The 15,805-nt window shown below is 41.8% G+C and overlaps 1 protein-coding gene across 13 annotated transcripts in view; it reads left to right on the top strand.

Moving 5' to 3' along the window:
• Positions 1 to 15,805, top strand: part of ZNF146 (zinc finger protein 146) — a 42,223-nt gene that overhangs the window by 7,738 nt on the left and 18,680 nt on the right. Inside the window, exon 1 of one of the 13 annotated variants that reach the window (XM_014464241.2) lies at positions 14,828 to 14,961. The exons of the other annotated variants lie outside the window; for them this stretch is intronic. The gene's annotated coding sequence lies outside the window, so the exon portion shown is untranslated. Of the gene's footprint in view, positions 1 to 14,827; positions 14,962 to 15,805 lie in introns of those variants that run through there. 13 annotated transcript variants of the gene reach the window in all.

Below are 15,805 nucleotides of genomic sequence, written 5' to 3'. Positions count from 1 at the left end.
CCCCCCCCCCCCCCCCCCCCACCGGCTTGTTTTTTTGGGAAGAGGGGGGCGGCCTTTTACCCGCCCCCTTTTTCGGTGATAGGAGGAAGGCGGGCGGCTGCTAGAAAAGAGGGGGGCTAATGGAAAGAAGTTTTTTTTTTTGGCGCGCCCCCCCCCCCCACCCGACAGGTGTTCGCTGTTTGAGGAAAAAGAACGGGGCAGAGAAAAAAGAGGCCAACCAGCAGCCGCCTCTTCCCTGCCCCCCCCCCCGGCCAGTGTTCGGAGAAGTACCTGTGCTTTTTTTTCCCCAAAATACCTGTATTTTTAATAATTTCTTGACATGGTAAAAGAATTTTACATTATTATCCAAGGGTGGTGGGGTGAGGAGAAGGAGCAGCAGAACAATCCAACAAACAGAAAGGGAAACAGAAATGCATGGTGGAAGGGATTTGAAGGGTGGGTAGGGGCATTGCCCAACTAAAATGCAATTGGTTTGTTACTGAGTACTATTCATGGGAAGACAGCATCCTGACTCCTTCTCTATACAGCATATTGGGAGTAAAAATGATGCATCCAGGTGTAAATATGATTAGGGGTTGGAAGACAGACAGGGAAAGAAGAAGTCAGAAATAGACACTGAGTCACTGGCTGGCTGGCTGCAAATACTGACTCTCCAGTAGTGATAGAATAAAAAAAGTGGGGGATATCTCTGGAAGATTTAAGAGATAGGGGGCAACTCTTCTATGGTTTTGACTTGCCCAGCAGATTTCCACATACACACGTGTACACGCCTATGTTTGCATGCACACACATATACACATAACTGACTGCCCTCCCTGGAAGCACAGAAGGAGAAGAAACCCCCAGAAGAAGCCACCCACTTTTGCTCCAGGCACCAGCGCCTGCAGCTGGCTGCAGCCCAGGAGACGGACAAGCCACCCGCCCGAGGTCTCAGGCTGCAGCCACCTGGAGAAGCTGCCAGCCCTGTGATCCAGGGCCTCAGCGCCTGTGGCCAGGGAAGTAGGTTCCCTCTTCTCCTACTGCAGTCATTACTTCAATATTCCCCTTTTGAATTTCTCTCCTGTGCCGCAACCCAATTCCACTTTTCATCGGAAGGATACGGAACAGAGAGAGCAGTGTTAAAAGCTTACATTTTTAAGCCGGTAAGGTTGGTACTTAAACATATAAATGGAAAACTAGAGTCCTTAAGGTAACAAAGGCTACAAAGTACAAGGACAGCGCATGACCTATTATATCCAGCAATTCATTTGGGACTGAAAACTTTGCAATGATGACAATTAGTGAAGATATGAATCAACTAAAATAGTTGACAGGGACAATTCTTCCATCTTTGAAAATATCTACATCAAATCTGTTTAAATAGATTTTCATCTGCATAATATAACACATTCTGACAGACCACCACCGCCACCATGTGGTCAGTGTGTGCCGATAATGTTTATACTGAGGGGACCCCCCCCCCCCCCCCGGGCACAAATTTTTGTGCCCCGGGCTACTAGGTATTTTATGTTAACGATTACTCATTTATTTCAACCCCTTGTATTCCGGATGTCTCTATCAAAAAAAACCTAGGTCCTATGAAAAATGAAGGTTTTGTTTTTTGGGGGCCCACATAAACCTAACCTTGTTTATTTGGCCTGAGTTAGCCTTTGAGTTTGACATGCTTGTTGTAGACACTTTTGTGTCCTAACATGTGGTCTATCTTCGAGAATGACCCATGTGCACTTGAGAAGAATGTATATACTGCAGCTTTGGGGTGTTCTATAAATGTCAATTAAACACATCTGATCCAATGTGTAATTTAGATTCTCTGTTTCCCTTTTAATTTTTTGTCCGGAACATATATGAAGTGAAGTCAGTGGGGTGTTACGTTTCTTACTATGAATGTATTACTGTCGATCTTTCTCTTAAAGTCCACTAGAAGTTTTTTTTATATATTTAGGTGCTCTTATATTGGGTGCATATATGTTTACCAGGGTTATATCCTCTTGTTGTATCAAACTCTTTCGTATTATGTAGTGACCTTTGTTGTCTCTTGTGATTGCATTCATTTTGAAGTCTATTTTTATCAGAGATGAGTATTGCTACCCCAGCTTTTTTTTTTCTTTTCTCGTTTCCATTTATTTGGAAAAACTTTTTCCATTCCTTCACTCTCATCCTTTGTGAGTCTTAAGTTCTGAGGTGGGTCTCTTCTACACAGCATATAATTAGGTCATGTTTTTATCTTCATTCAGCTACCCTATCTTTTGATTGGAGCATTTCATCCATTTAGATATAGTTTATTATTGATAGGTACTAATTTATTGCCATTTAAATTCTATATGCCTATGTTTCTCTATTTGTTCTCATTACAGAAGTCCCTTTAGGATTTATTGTAGTGCTGGTTTGTTGGTCATAAACTCCTTTACTTAGTCTTTTCTTGTCTGGGAAGCTCTTTATTCCACCATCAATTTTAATGATAGTCTTGCTGGATATAGTAATCTTGGTTTTAGATCCTTGAATACTTAATGCCCTTCCCTTCTGGCCTGTAGAATTTCTGGTGAGAAATCAGCTGACAGCCTTATGGGAGCTCCTTTGTAGGTAACAAATTGCTTCTCTTTTGCTGCCTTTAAGGTTCTGTCTTTGTCTTTAATTTTTGGCATTTTAATTATGAAGTGTCTGGACATGGGTCTGTTTGGGTTCTTCTTACTTGGAACTCTCTGTGCTTCCATAACTGGTGTGACTTTTTCCTTCACCAGGTTAGGGAAATTTTCTGCCTTTTCTGCATCAATTGATATGATTATGCGATTTTTGTTTCTCAATTTTGTTTATGTGATGTATCACGTTTATTGATTTGCGGATATTGTACCAGCCTTGCATCCCTGGAATAAATCCCACTTGGTCATGGTGTATGATCTTTCTAATGTAATGCTGGATCCGGTTTGCCAGAATTTTGTTGAGGATTTTGGCATCTACGTTTATCAGGGATATTAGCCTGTAATTCTCTTTCTTTGTGGTGTCTTTATCTGGTTTTGGTATTAGGGTAATGCTGGCTTCATAGAAAGAGCTTGGAAGTGTGCCTTCCTCTTGAATTTTTTGAAATAGTCTGAAAAGGATTGGTTTTAGATCTTCTTTGAATGTTCGGTAAAACTCCCCCGTGAAGCCATCTGGTCCAGGGCTTTTGTTTGCTGGAAGCTTTTTGATTACTATTTCAATTTCATCAGTAGTTATCAGCTTATTCAGGTTTTTGGATTCTTCCTGATTGAGTTTTGGAAGCTTGTATTTTTCTAGGAATGTGTCCATTTCTTCGAGGTTGTCCAGTTTGTTGGAGTAGCATTGTTCGTAGTATTTTCTTACAATCCTTTGTATATCTGTGGGGTCCGTTGTTACTTCACCTCTTTCATTTCTTATTGTTTATTTTGGGTCCTCTCTCTTTGTTTCTTGGTGGGCCTGGCTAGAGGTTCATCAATCTTGTTTATCCTTTCAAAGAACCAGCTCTTGGTTTCGTTGATCTTTTGTATTTTTTTTTGTCTCTATGTCGTTTATTTCTGCTCTGATCTTTATTATCTCCTTCCTTCTGCTCACTCTGGGCTGTTCTTGTTGCTCTCTTTCTAATTAAGTTGCAAGGTTAGATAATTTTATTACCATTTTTTCTTATTTTTTTGAGGTAGGCCTGTAGAGCTGTGAACTTCCCTCTCAGGACTGCTGTCATTGTGTCCCATAGGTTTTGGATTGTTGTGTTTTCATTGTCATTTGTTTCCAGGATGCTTTTTATTTCTTCTTTGATCTCTTTGGTAACCCAATTATTGTTTAATAGCATGCTATTTAGCCTCCAAGTGTTTGATTTTTTTTATTGTAGTTGGTTTCTAGTTTTATGCCAATTGTGATCTGAGAAGATACTTGTTATGATTTCCGTCTTCTTGAATTTGAAGAGACTATGCCTGTGTCCTAATATGTGGTCTATCTTTGAAAATGTCCCATGTGCACTTGAGAAGAATGTATATTCTGTAGCTTTGGGGTGAAATATTCTGAAGATGTCAGTAAGTCCATCTGATCTAGTGAGTCATTTAGGATTGTTGTTTCTTTGCTGATTTTTTGTTTAGAGGATTTATCCAGTGGTGTCAGTGGGGTGTTAAAGTCCCCTGCTGTGATTGTATTGCTATCGATCTCTCCCTTGATATCTTCCAGAAGTTGTTGTATTAATTTGAATGCTCCTGCATTGGGTGCATATATGTTTAACAGAGTTATATCCTCTTGTTGAATTGCTCCCTTTACTATTATACAGTGGCCTTCCTTATCTCTTGTTATGGCCTTCACTTTGAGGTCTATTTTGTCAGATATAAGTATTGCAATCCCAGCTTTTTTCTCATTTCCTTTTGCCTGAAAAATTACTTTCCATTCCTTCACTATCGGTGTGTGTAAATCCTTTGTTCTGAGGTGGGTCTCTTGCAGACAGCAAATATGTGGTTCATGTTTTCTTACTCATTCTGCAACCCTGTGTCTTTTGATTGGATTTACTCTATGTACATTTAATGTTATTATAGATAAATTCTTGTTTGTCATTTTTATTCTTAATGTTTGTGTTTCTTCTTGCCTTTCTGTGTCTTCTTTTTACAGCAGTGCCTTTAGCATTTCTTGCATTGCTGGCTTCGTGGTAATAAACTCTCTTTGCCCTTTTTTGTCTGTGAAGCTCCTGATTCCACCTTCAATTTTGAATGATAGCCTTGCTGGGTATAGTATTTTTGGATTCAGTCCCTTGATTTGCATCATTTTGTATATTTCATTCCATTCCCTTCTGGCCTGGTATGTTTCTGTTGAGAAATCAGTTGATATTCTAATGGGAGAACCCTTGTAGGTAACTTTCTGTCTCTCTCTGGCTGCCTTTAAGATTCTTACTTTGTCGTTGATGTTTGTCAATTTAATTATGTGTCTTAGTGTTGGTCTTTTTGGGTTCATCTTGTTTGGGACACTGTGCTTCCTGGACTTGTGTGGTTTTTTCTTGCCAATATCAGGGAAGTTATCTGTCATTATTTCTTCAAACAGGTTTTCTATTCCTTGCTCTGCTTCCTCTCCTTCTGGTACCCCTATTATGCGGATGTTGTTTTGTTTTGTGTTGTCCCAAAGCTCCCTTAGGCTCTCCTCTTGCTTTTTAAGTTTTCTTTCCCGTTGCTGCTGTGTTTGTGTGTTTTTTCCTACCTTGTCTTCTAATTCGCTGGTGCAGTCTTCGGCCTCTTCTAGTCTACTGTTTAAGCCTTCCATTATGTTCTTTATTGCAGGTATGTCATTCTTCATTTCCTCTTGGTTCCTTTTCATGTTGGTGACATTCTCATTCAGCTCCTTATAATTCTCATTGTGTTGTGTTTGTCATCCAGGCATTTGAGCATCCTCATAACCATTACTCTGGCTTCTTTCTCTGACATTTTACTTTCCTTCATTTCATTTAATTCCCTTTCCTGTGATTTCTCTTTTTCTTTCATTTGGGGTTTGTTTTTTCTCTCTCCCGATGTTTTGCTGGAATGTTTAAATTGTTTCTGTGTCCTAGCTCCAACTGCTTTGCTACCCAGGTTCTTTTGGGGGTGGTGCTACTTGTGTGATCTCTCAGGTCTCCTGGGCTTGGTGATCTAGCGGAGCTCCCTACTTGAACTATTTGGGTTCTCTTGATGCAGTTGGATCTTGAATGTTAGTTTCTTATTCATGGATGAAGTCTTGTCATGGGCTTTGTTGTGCAAGCTGTTTTGGATGTGATTGTGGTTCCGGCTCTTGTGGAAAAGGTTGTCTGAGGTCTCAATGGTATGGGCTCACTGTGGGTTCCTAGAGTCCACTTCCTGGGAGGAAGGAGTCTCAGGGCCTGAGGCTCAGGTACTGCGACTTTGGCCGGTGTGGTATAACTCTTGCTGGATTAGCGTCACTCTGCAACTCACTACGAGGGGCTCGGAGCCCGTTACAGTGGGGGGGCGGGTGTCTTGTAGCCTGTGGTTGAGGCAGTGGGACTCTGAGTGATTTCCCTCTCTGAATCACGAGAGGGTTCAGGATCCAGCATCTGGGGATGTGGGAATCTCGAGGTCTGTGGCCAAAACAATGTGACAAGTCCTCAGTAACTCACCAAGCTGTCCAGAGGTAGGTAGCCAGGAGGGGGATGTCGTGGATCCTACTGAGTGAGCTGTGCGCCCTTGGTTGGAGAGGCACACGCCCAGTGGCAGCACACAGAGGGTTCCAGGAGCCATCTGTAAGGGGTGTGTGCTCGTGGGGCCCACATGCTGGATCAGAGTGATTGTGGTTTGCCACCGGTCCCGTGGAGGGAGAAGTCCCAGTTTCTGCTTTGGGGGATGTGCACCCTTGGTTGGATACGCACGCCCAATGGCTGCTTACAGAGGTGCCCAGGAGCCGTCTGCTGGAGGAGTGGGTTCAGGGGGCCCTCGTGCTGGAGCGGTGCTGCCACGGTTACTGGATGCCAGCAGCCGGGGTTGTGCCTTGAGGCGGCTTAGAGAAACACCCACGGGCCACCTGCCGGGTCAGCGGGCTCAGGGGGCTTGCACCCTGGATCGGTGCAACTGCAGTGACCGGAGGTTGGCAGCTGAGTAGGGGGAAGTCCGAGTTTCTGCTGCCAAGGCCTTGAGCCCTTGGTTGGATACGAGTGTGCCTAGTGGCAGCTCACAGAGGGACCCGGGAGTCGCCTGCTGAGGTGGTGGCCTCAGGGGGCCTGTGTGCTGAAACTACGCAACCACGATGTCTGTGGATAGGCAGCTGGGAAGGGGGAGGTTCAAATTATTACAGCTGGGGCCGTACACCCTTGTTTGGATATGAGTGCCTCCAGCCAGGGTTCAAGGAGGCACCCACGAGCCACCTATAGGGGCAGCGGGCTCAGTAGGCCTGTGTGCTGGAAAGGCACAACTGTGGTGTCCAGAGTTCAGCAGCCGGGGAGGGGGATGTCCCAATTTTTGCTGCCTTGCGCCCTTGGTTGAAATCGCATGTGCCCCGTGGGGCTCACAGAGGCACCCAGGAGCCGTCTGTCGGGGTGGTGGGGCTCAGGAGGCCTGCGCTCTGGAAAGGTGTGACTATGGTGTCCAGAGGTCCACAACTGTGGAGTGGGAAGATTCAGTTTTTGCTGCCAGGGTCTTGCGCCCTTGGTTGTATTCCTGTGCGCTCAGTGGCGGCTTACAAAGGTACCCTGGAGCCATTTGCCAGGGCGGTCTACTCAGAGGGGCCCTGGCACTGAAGCCATGTGACTGAGGTGTCTATGGGCAGGCAGCCGGAAGTGGGGGAAGTCCAAAATTCTATTTCCCTGGGCCTTGAGCCCTTGGTTGAATTTGTGCGTGCCCAGTGGGGGCTTACAGAGGCACCCGCGATCCGTTTGCCAGGGTGGCGCACTCATGCACTCAGAGGGGCCCTGGCGACGAAGCCGTGCAACCGGGGTGTCTGTGGGCAGGTATCCAGGAAGAGGGAATTCAGAATTTTTACTGCCAGGGCAATGCATCGTCGTTTGTATAAGAGCATGCCCAGCGGGGGCTCATGGCGGCGACCAAAGCTGCCTGTGGAGTGGTGGGCTCTGGAGGCCTGAGCGCTGGAAAAGTGTGACTGTGACGTCTGGAGGTCTGCAGCTGGAGAGGGAGGAAGTTGCACTTACTGCTGCGGGAGCTGTGCACCCTCGGAGGTGGAGGTCCTAGGGTATGCAGGTCTGCGGGTGGGGCAGCAGGATTTTAGCTGGAGTGGCTGCAGGGTCGCGGGCAGTGTCCAAGGCCTGGCTCATTGATGGATTTGCAGTCAGATGGGACATGGATGCCTGGAAGCAGTCCACCATAAGTCTGGAGCTGGTGCCATACGCTGGGGTGTTCTCTACAGCATGGCTCATCCTCCAGTAGGCTAGACTGGTTTCTTCTCTAGATGATCTCAGTGCTGCATTCCTAGAAACTATTAGGTGTGGTCTTATATATTATCTCCTGTTATGCCCAGATTTCAAGACCCCCCCAAAGGACACCACCAGGGAGCGCCAAGTCCGATGCAAAAGCATAGAGCCTTTATTCAAGCTGAGCTTGGTCCCTCTGCCTCCTTTACCGGCGCAGTGGTAGGATGTGAGAGAGGCCGGAGTCTCGAAAGAACAAAGATTTTACAGGGCTTGGGGTCGGGGGGTGAGAGCTCACTCGGACCACTGATTTGGCCAATTCCGGTTGGTTGAGTGAGGGCCGGGGGGGCTAATGATGCAAGGGTAGGGTGCAGCTAGGGTCTGGTTACACAAAGACAGGAGGTGGCTAGCATACTTTTGGCCTTGGGCTAGTTTCCCTTGCATTCCCATTGTCTGAGATAAGGGCAGGCTGAGTAACTGATACATTCTATGGCTTTTTCTTGGAAGAGGAGTTAGGGACACAGCTATCAGTCCCGTTCTGTCCTTTTACTCCTTTTTGTTTAGCTCTTCTGGAGAATTCTTGTTCTTTCTTTTGGGGCTTTTTTTTTTTATTGTCTCCTCATTTTAGCTGTCTGTTTTGATTTGTGTCTGTGGATTAGGTAAATCTGCTACGAATCCCAATCTCAAGTGCAGGACAGTGTCAGATGCTGTTTGTGACTAGCCCTGAGTACCCTGTTGGGAGCAATCCCCAGCTTGTGGCTCCCTCTGCAGAGGCTGGATGCCTTTGGAAAGGATCAAGATGTGCACCGTGTCTGCTTTTCCTAGCCCCAGGCCTGGGATTAGATTAGTCAAGGACTCAAAGCCTCCATAGACCCGCCTCTGCCTGTAGTGCCATTGACAGTGAGACTTGACTAACCTTGGGTGTCGACCACAAGGTGGGGCAAGGGATGTTTTATCTGGGTGAGGCAACTACCTTCCCCCCAAGCAAATCACCAAGATAGCAAAGGTCTGCAGGTGAAAGATGTCCTTCACAGCATGAGAGAATGACTCAGCACAGGAAACGGGTGTCTGCCCTCTGAGCTCCAACCCCAGAGCCCCCATCCTGGCTTTTGCTCACACACTCCAGTCCATTCTGCCCTCCCTATGCCAGAGCCTAAGATGAGTGGCTGCACACAAAATTTTGTGTGTTAGCCCCTTTAGAGAGTGCCTCCATTTGCAGCCTCCCTGGCAGTCAGCAACCCTGCTGCTTTTCACAGCAGATGTTATGTGGGCACCTTTCTCAGTTCTGGTGCTCTGGTCTGGGGAACCCAGATTCGGGGTTAAACCCCAGAGTTCTCAATGGGAACCCCTCTACAGCTGAGATATCCCTCTGGAACTTCAGTTGCTGTCTCAGGGAGCCAGGTTAGCCCTTTCATGCCTCCACCTTTCCTACCAGTCTCTTGTCGGTATCTACTTTTTGTCCTTGGTTATCGGGTTCTCTCCAGCAGGGTTGCATCCTTGATATTTCAGGGTGGTTTTTCTGTATGTTGGTTGTATTTTCAGTTCGGTCCTGGGAGAATGTCAGTGTAGCTTTTACTTACTCAGCCACCATTTTGGAATCTTAAGCAATGTGATAATTTTCTATTTTTTCATTCCTTTTACAGTTATTTTATTGCTACCTTAAATTGTTCCTAAAATTTCCTGCCTTTTACTTTTTTAAGCGTCATCTTATTTTTTATTTTTAAAAGTCACTTGAGGACATTTTTTAAATTGATTTGGGGAGAGAGAGAGAGAGAGAGAGAGAGAGAGAAAGACGTTGATATGAGAAACATCGCTGGTTGCCTCCTGTATGTGCCTCGACCAGGGATTGAACCCATGACTTAGGTATGTGCCTTTATTAGGAATTGAACCTGCAACCTTTTTGGTGTACTGGATGATCCTCTTAATATCCGTAGCTAGGCCCTAACCGGTTTGGCTCAGTGGATAGAGCGTCAGCCTGCGGACTCAAGGTTCCCAGGTTCTCTTCTGGTCAAGGGCATGTACCTTGGTTGCGGGCACATCCCCAGTAGGGAGTGTGCAGGAGGCAGCTGATCAATGTTTCTCTCTCATCGATGTTTCTAACTCTCTATCCCTCTCCCTTCCTCTCTGTAAAAAATCAATAAAATATATTAAAAAAAATAACTGTAGCTAGTTTTCTTTGCAACACTCATCAAAGTTTTAATTCAGGGACATTCTTTTAAGCTGACTCCTGTTTCATTTTGACATGCCACCATTTAATTTTGAAAGCTTTCTTACCTAGGGCCTATCTTATACTTTCCCTTCCAGACATGGAAATGGCCATGTCTTCAAAGAGCTCCAGTTCCTTTTATTGGAGAACTAGAGTCCTGGTGCATAAAATTCATGCACGGTTGGGGGCGGTCCCTCAGCCCGGCCTGCACCCTATCCAATCCAGGACCCCTCGGGGGATGTCCAACTGCCTCTCGCAATCGGGACCCCTGGCTCTTAACTTCTCACCTGCCTGATCACCCCTAACCCCTCAGCCTGATCACTCCTAACCACCTCTGCCTGCCTGATTGCCTGGGACTGCGGGGCGTGCGGCTTGTCCCTTCTCCCGGGCCGCAGGCGCAGCCACTGGTGCCCAGGACCACAGGGCAGGCGGCTTGTCCCTGTCCCAGGCTGCAGCCTGGCTGGTCCCCATTCCTCTCTCCTCAGTGTTGAGTGTCTGAGCTGTTACAACATGACAGCGTGAGGCTCAGTGTTGAGCGTCTGAGCTGTTACAACATGACGGCGTGAGGGTGTGACAACCATTTGCATATTTAGCTCTTTATTATATAGGATAGTGTTAGAGATCAAGATCTGGGTACTGCATGTTTTTATTGCTGCAGTGGTGACATTGTTTTAAGGCCATTTCAGTAACAGAGCTAGGAAATCTATTTTTAAAAACCATGAGTTCATATTATTTCTAATTCAATATAAATAGTACAGCTCTTTGCTTACTAATTATCTCCTATCTGTATTTTATAATAAAAATTCTGAAACAAGTTAACATAAATACTTATTTTCTTAGCTTTGTCTTGTATTATAAAGAAAATGGTTTCAAAATAACAATGCTGATATTAATAGTAACCATAAATACTATATCATATGAGAAATTTCTTTGTATTGCTTTTTGTCTTTATTGATTTTGTCTGACCAATGATGTATGGTCAGAATTCTCTGTTCTTAAGTCATTTGAGATAAATCCTTTCTTTGAGGAATTATGTTACCAAGTTAACAGTTGGGTTTGTTTCTTCAATTTGTTCTCAAGTTCAAGGACTGCTTTTTAAAAAATGAATTTGATTATTTAGAAAAGTAATGCATTTCTGATGTAACAAAAAATATATTTCAGAGATATCTTGTCTCATTCTATTCCCCTCCCCTATCACATTCTTCATTTCAATTACATATATTTTCTTGTTTATCAAGTGAATTTTTTGTTTGTTGGGCTGCTAGTGTATATTTATTCTTCCCTCCTATTCCCCACCCTCCTTCTTACATTAAAATTAGCATACTATATACATCACTTTCTCACTTCCTTCACTTAATATGGCCTGGAGATGCCTTTTCTTAATTGTTATCTTTTTTTCTTTGTAACATCTGAATAAATAAGATGTTATTATGTGCATATAGCATAGTTCATTTAGTTATTGGACATTATTTTGTTGGCCATTTGGGTTGTTTCTAATCTTTTGCTGCTACTAACTGTAATAATGAATTTTTTAAATCTATGTCATTTTGTACTTAATGCAGGAGTATCTCTAAAGTAGATTGATACAAGTGGAGTTGCCCATGTAGCTAAGTACTTAATAATGCCCATTAGCAAAGTACAAGAGTACCTCTTCTCTCAGAACCTTACCATCAGAGTATAGTGTTGAATAGCTAATTTTATTTTATTGGTTGTTGTTTTTTTGCCAAAGGCATAAGTGAAAATTGGTATCTCAGTGTAGGTTTAATTTACATACCTCATCAGTGAGTTTGAGTATCTTCCATATGTTTAAGGCTTACATGTGTTTATTTGGGAACTCTTTCTATCCCATTCTCCTTTTTTCTTTGGGGGGTAGCTTTTTATTCTACCTGTTACATTACATTAGAAAGTTTAGCTGTATGTGAAGTTAGTTGCAAAATTTTTTTCCAGTTTTAAATTTGTGTTTGGATACTATTCATAGTGGTCATTTCTTAATGCAGAATCCAGAAATAAATTTTTATTTTTATGTAGTTACATTTATTATTTTTTTTATTTATGGTCATTTACAGAGAGGAAGGGAAAGAGATAGAGAGTTAGAAACATCGATGAGAGAGAAACATCGATCAGCTGCCTCCTGCACATCTCCTACTGGGGATGTGCCCACAACCCAGGTACATGCCCTTGACCGGAATCGAACCTGGGACCTTTCAGTCCACAGGCCGACGCTCTATCCACTGAGCCAAACCGGTTTCGGCTAAATTTTTATTTTTATGTAGTTAGATTTATTATTTTTTTTATTTATGGTCATAACATGCCTTTCTCACTCCAGATTTCACCTATACTTTCAAATACCTACAAGGCTAAAATTTTTATAGGGTTTTGTTTTCATATTTATATATATTTTTTAATTTTATTAATTTATTTAGAGTTTACCTTGGTATATGGTATTAAGTGTTTATCTTAATACCAGATTTATCTTTTTCCAATTGACTACCCATTTCTTCCAACACCATTTATTTCAAGGTCTTAAATTCACTGTTTTAAGATTCCATTTTGATCATATACTAAATTCTCATATGTATTTAGTCTATTTCTGGACTTTATATTCTCCTCCATCTTCCAGTCTATATTTGTGTACCACTATTTAACTCTATTTTTGAGGTTTTATAATTTATAATTCTTTGTAGAGTTTCCTAGGTATTTTTGCTTGTTTGTTTTTCTATGTAAATGTTTGAATCAGCTTATTCTAGGGGGACAAAACACCTTATTTTAATTGGTATTGCATTAAACTTTTAACTTAGGGAAAAGGGACATTAGATCTTTATGATGTTAAATACTCCCATCCATGTGCATGATATGTACAGTTTCTGGAGTGTTTAAAAATTTTCTTAATATAGGTTTTAGATTTAGACACTTCTTACTAAATTTGTTTCTGGGTATTTTATCTTTTATATTGCTATTATGAATGGAGTCATTATGGGAAGCTTGTTGATTTCTATAAATTAGTTTTATTCCCTGCTTAAGATACTGAGCAGTTGTTTATATTAAATAATTGAGGCAGTGGGCATCCTGTCTTTATTTAGAATTTAATAGAAATGCCTTCATCATGGTTTTTGTGGTCAGATAGAGATTATGATTTCCTATACAGTATTGTTATATAGATTACTCAGGCTGTCTGGATCTCTGGGGATGTGAGTAGAAACAAAAAGTTTAAGGCTGAGGCCAGTGCTGTATCTCAGTTACAACAACCAGGAAAGATCATGTTAATTGAGAGGGGAAAAAACATTTACAAACTGTGATACTGTAGTCTTTAAACAAACAAACAATAGAAATAAGATGTTCATTCTTATTCTGTTTTCTTTCCTTTCACTCTTTTTTCTTTATGCAGTTTTTTTTGTGTGTGTGTTCTTTGTATAGCTTTGCTTGTTTCTTAAAGTTTTAATGTCTTTTTTTAAACCATTTTGTTACGTTGTGTTTCATTTTTTATCTACTTTGTGGCAATATTTTCAGATGAGTTTATTAAACTGTTGGAAAATTATGCTGTTTATTTTTACTGTTTTTTATAGTATCCTTTTATGGACACAGATAGATTCTTTTGTGTACTCATGTTTGTATCAGATAGATTTTCCTAGACTAGTACCAGGAAAAAGGAGGCATAGTATTATTCTGTGGTTCAAAGTTCACCTGCCTTTCTAGTTTTTAAAGCACGGGATTTGTGTACCTTCTCTGGCTCAATGAACTAACCTTGTGAGGCAGACTTCTGTTTCCATCTCTCTGTTTCCCATAATTTTTCATAGTACTTGCCTTTTAGGATGATGTATTCACTTTTAGAAGTTGGTAAATCTGAGGATGCTCCACTCCCAAGTGCAGCAGGTCCTGGAATAATGTTCTTCCCTAAAGTGTCCTTTGGCTATAAAGTTGATGAGATGCCATGGGAACTGAACTCTTGTTTATATCAAGTAGCCTGTGGTAAAATTGGTTTTGTTATACATTGTTTTGCTTAAAGTTGCAGAACCTATTGATAATGTTAAGTAAGGACTTACTGTATTTTTTAAGCCTACTCTTTTTGCTTCCCCCCTGCAGTCCTTTTCTGTTTAGTTAGTTTTTGCTTTCATTAGTTACCTCTTAGGATGAGGCCTACTCATTCTGTAAGGAAATATCTGCAGATTTTTAAAGTTTGAAATCCTTAAGAGTCCCCCTCAGCATTTCTGTTTTTTTCTAGACTTCTTTGCAACTTTCTGGTTAGGCCTCCTTTTTGGGTCTGCCTTTGGCAGAGGTACATGGAATTTGGGAGTTGTTTTTTTTTTTATCCCTAATTTTCTTCATTATTAGAACTCGTTACAAGTTTTTACTCAGGGTGAATACCTCATTTTGAGAATGAATATTTGCTAGTTATTTCTGGGATCTATTAAGTCAAAGACTTCTCTCCATTATCTAGTCTTTCTTGATACACCTACCACACTATTGTGGTTCCTGTAGCATCTGTGTTTTGGGCCACACTTACATATAATTTAGAGTTAACATATATTATCTCTCTACTAGTTTCACTAAAGATTGACTGGTTGATTACTCCTTCCTGTTGTTCTTGATGTTTGTATGGTTTTTCAAAAAGAAGTATTTGAAAGATTCAAAACTAAGCAGCCACAATGTTCCTGTAAAACTTTTTCTAGCCTTCTAGATTGTTGGTGTTTCTAGGATTCTCTCTGTCCTTGACCATCTTTTTCACATACGTGTATATATATTTTAATCCTCACCTGAGGATATGTTTTTATTATTTTGTTTTGTTTTGTTTTTAGAGAGAGGGAGGAGAGAGAGAGAAAAACATCAATATGAGAGAGAAACATTGATTGCTTGCCTACCGTAACCCACAACCTTTTGGTCTATGGGATGACACTCCAACCAACTGAACCACTCGGCCAGGGCAGAATGTATATTCTCTGTAACATTCCATCTGTGTCTTTAGCAGCAATGATATTCTGACACCTGACAAATTACCATTTCGATTCTAGGACTATTCTGAGGCCTCATCTATATATACAGTTGCCCTAATGGATGTATCTGCTTGTATGTTCCTCAGAAATCTGACACTCTGATTTTCTAGAATATCAAACTTGATTTTTTTTTCCTCTTGCAGATTGTCTTCAGCCAACTTACTTTCTCATGTTTCTTTGTATACATTACTGTTTAAATAAGGCTCTAAGTCTTCCATCTCTGTCATACCCCAGTACAAATTGGTGACCAAGCTTTTTCAACAAACAGTGTAGATAGTATTTATGTAAGTAGTAACTTAATTTTTTTTTTTTAGAATTTTGCTTTTTAAATGATTTCAACATTATAGAAAAGTTAGAATAGTACAGAGAAGTCCCATATACCCTTTACCCTAATTCACCAATAATTTACATTTTGTTTTTTCACTTTATTTGTCCTCTCTTTCTCTCAGTATGTATTTGTGTAATTTTTTTCTCTGAAGCACTTGAGACTAAGTTGTATATAATACTCTCTTTATCTGTAATACTTCAGCATGAATTTTTTAAGAACAAGGACATTCTTTTTTTAAAAAAAAATATTTTATTGATTTTTTACAGAGAGGAAGGGAGAGGGATATAGAGTCAGAAACATCGATGAGAGAGAAATATGGATCAGCTGCCTCCTGCACACCCCCTACTGGGGATGTGCCCGCAACCAAGGTACATGCCCTTGACCGAATCGAACCTGGGACTCTTCAGTACACAGGCCGACACTCTAGCCACTGAGCCAAACTGGTCAGGGCTCTTTTATATATA

Source organism: Myotis lucifugus, unplaced genomic scaffold, assembly GCF_000147115.1.
Source record: "Myotis lucifugus unplaced genomic scaffold, Myoluc2.0 scaffold_244, whole genome shotgun sequence".
Taxonomy (NCBI): Eukaryota; Metazoa; Chordata; class Mammalia; order Chiroptera; family Vespertilionidae; genus Myotis; species Myotis lucifugus.
This window is presented reverse-complemented; position numbering and strand designations above follow the sequence as displayed.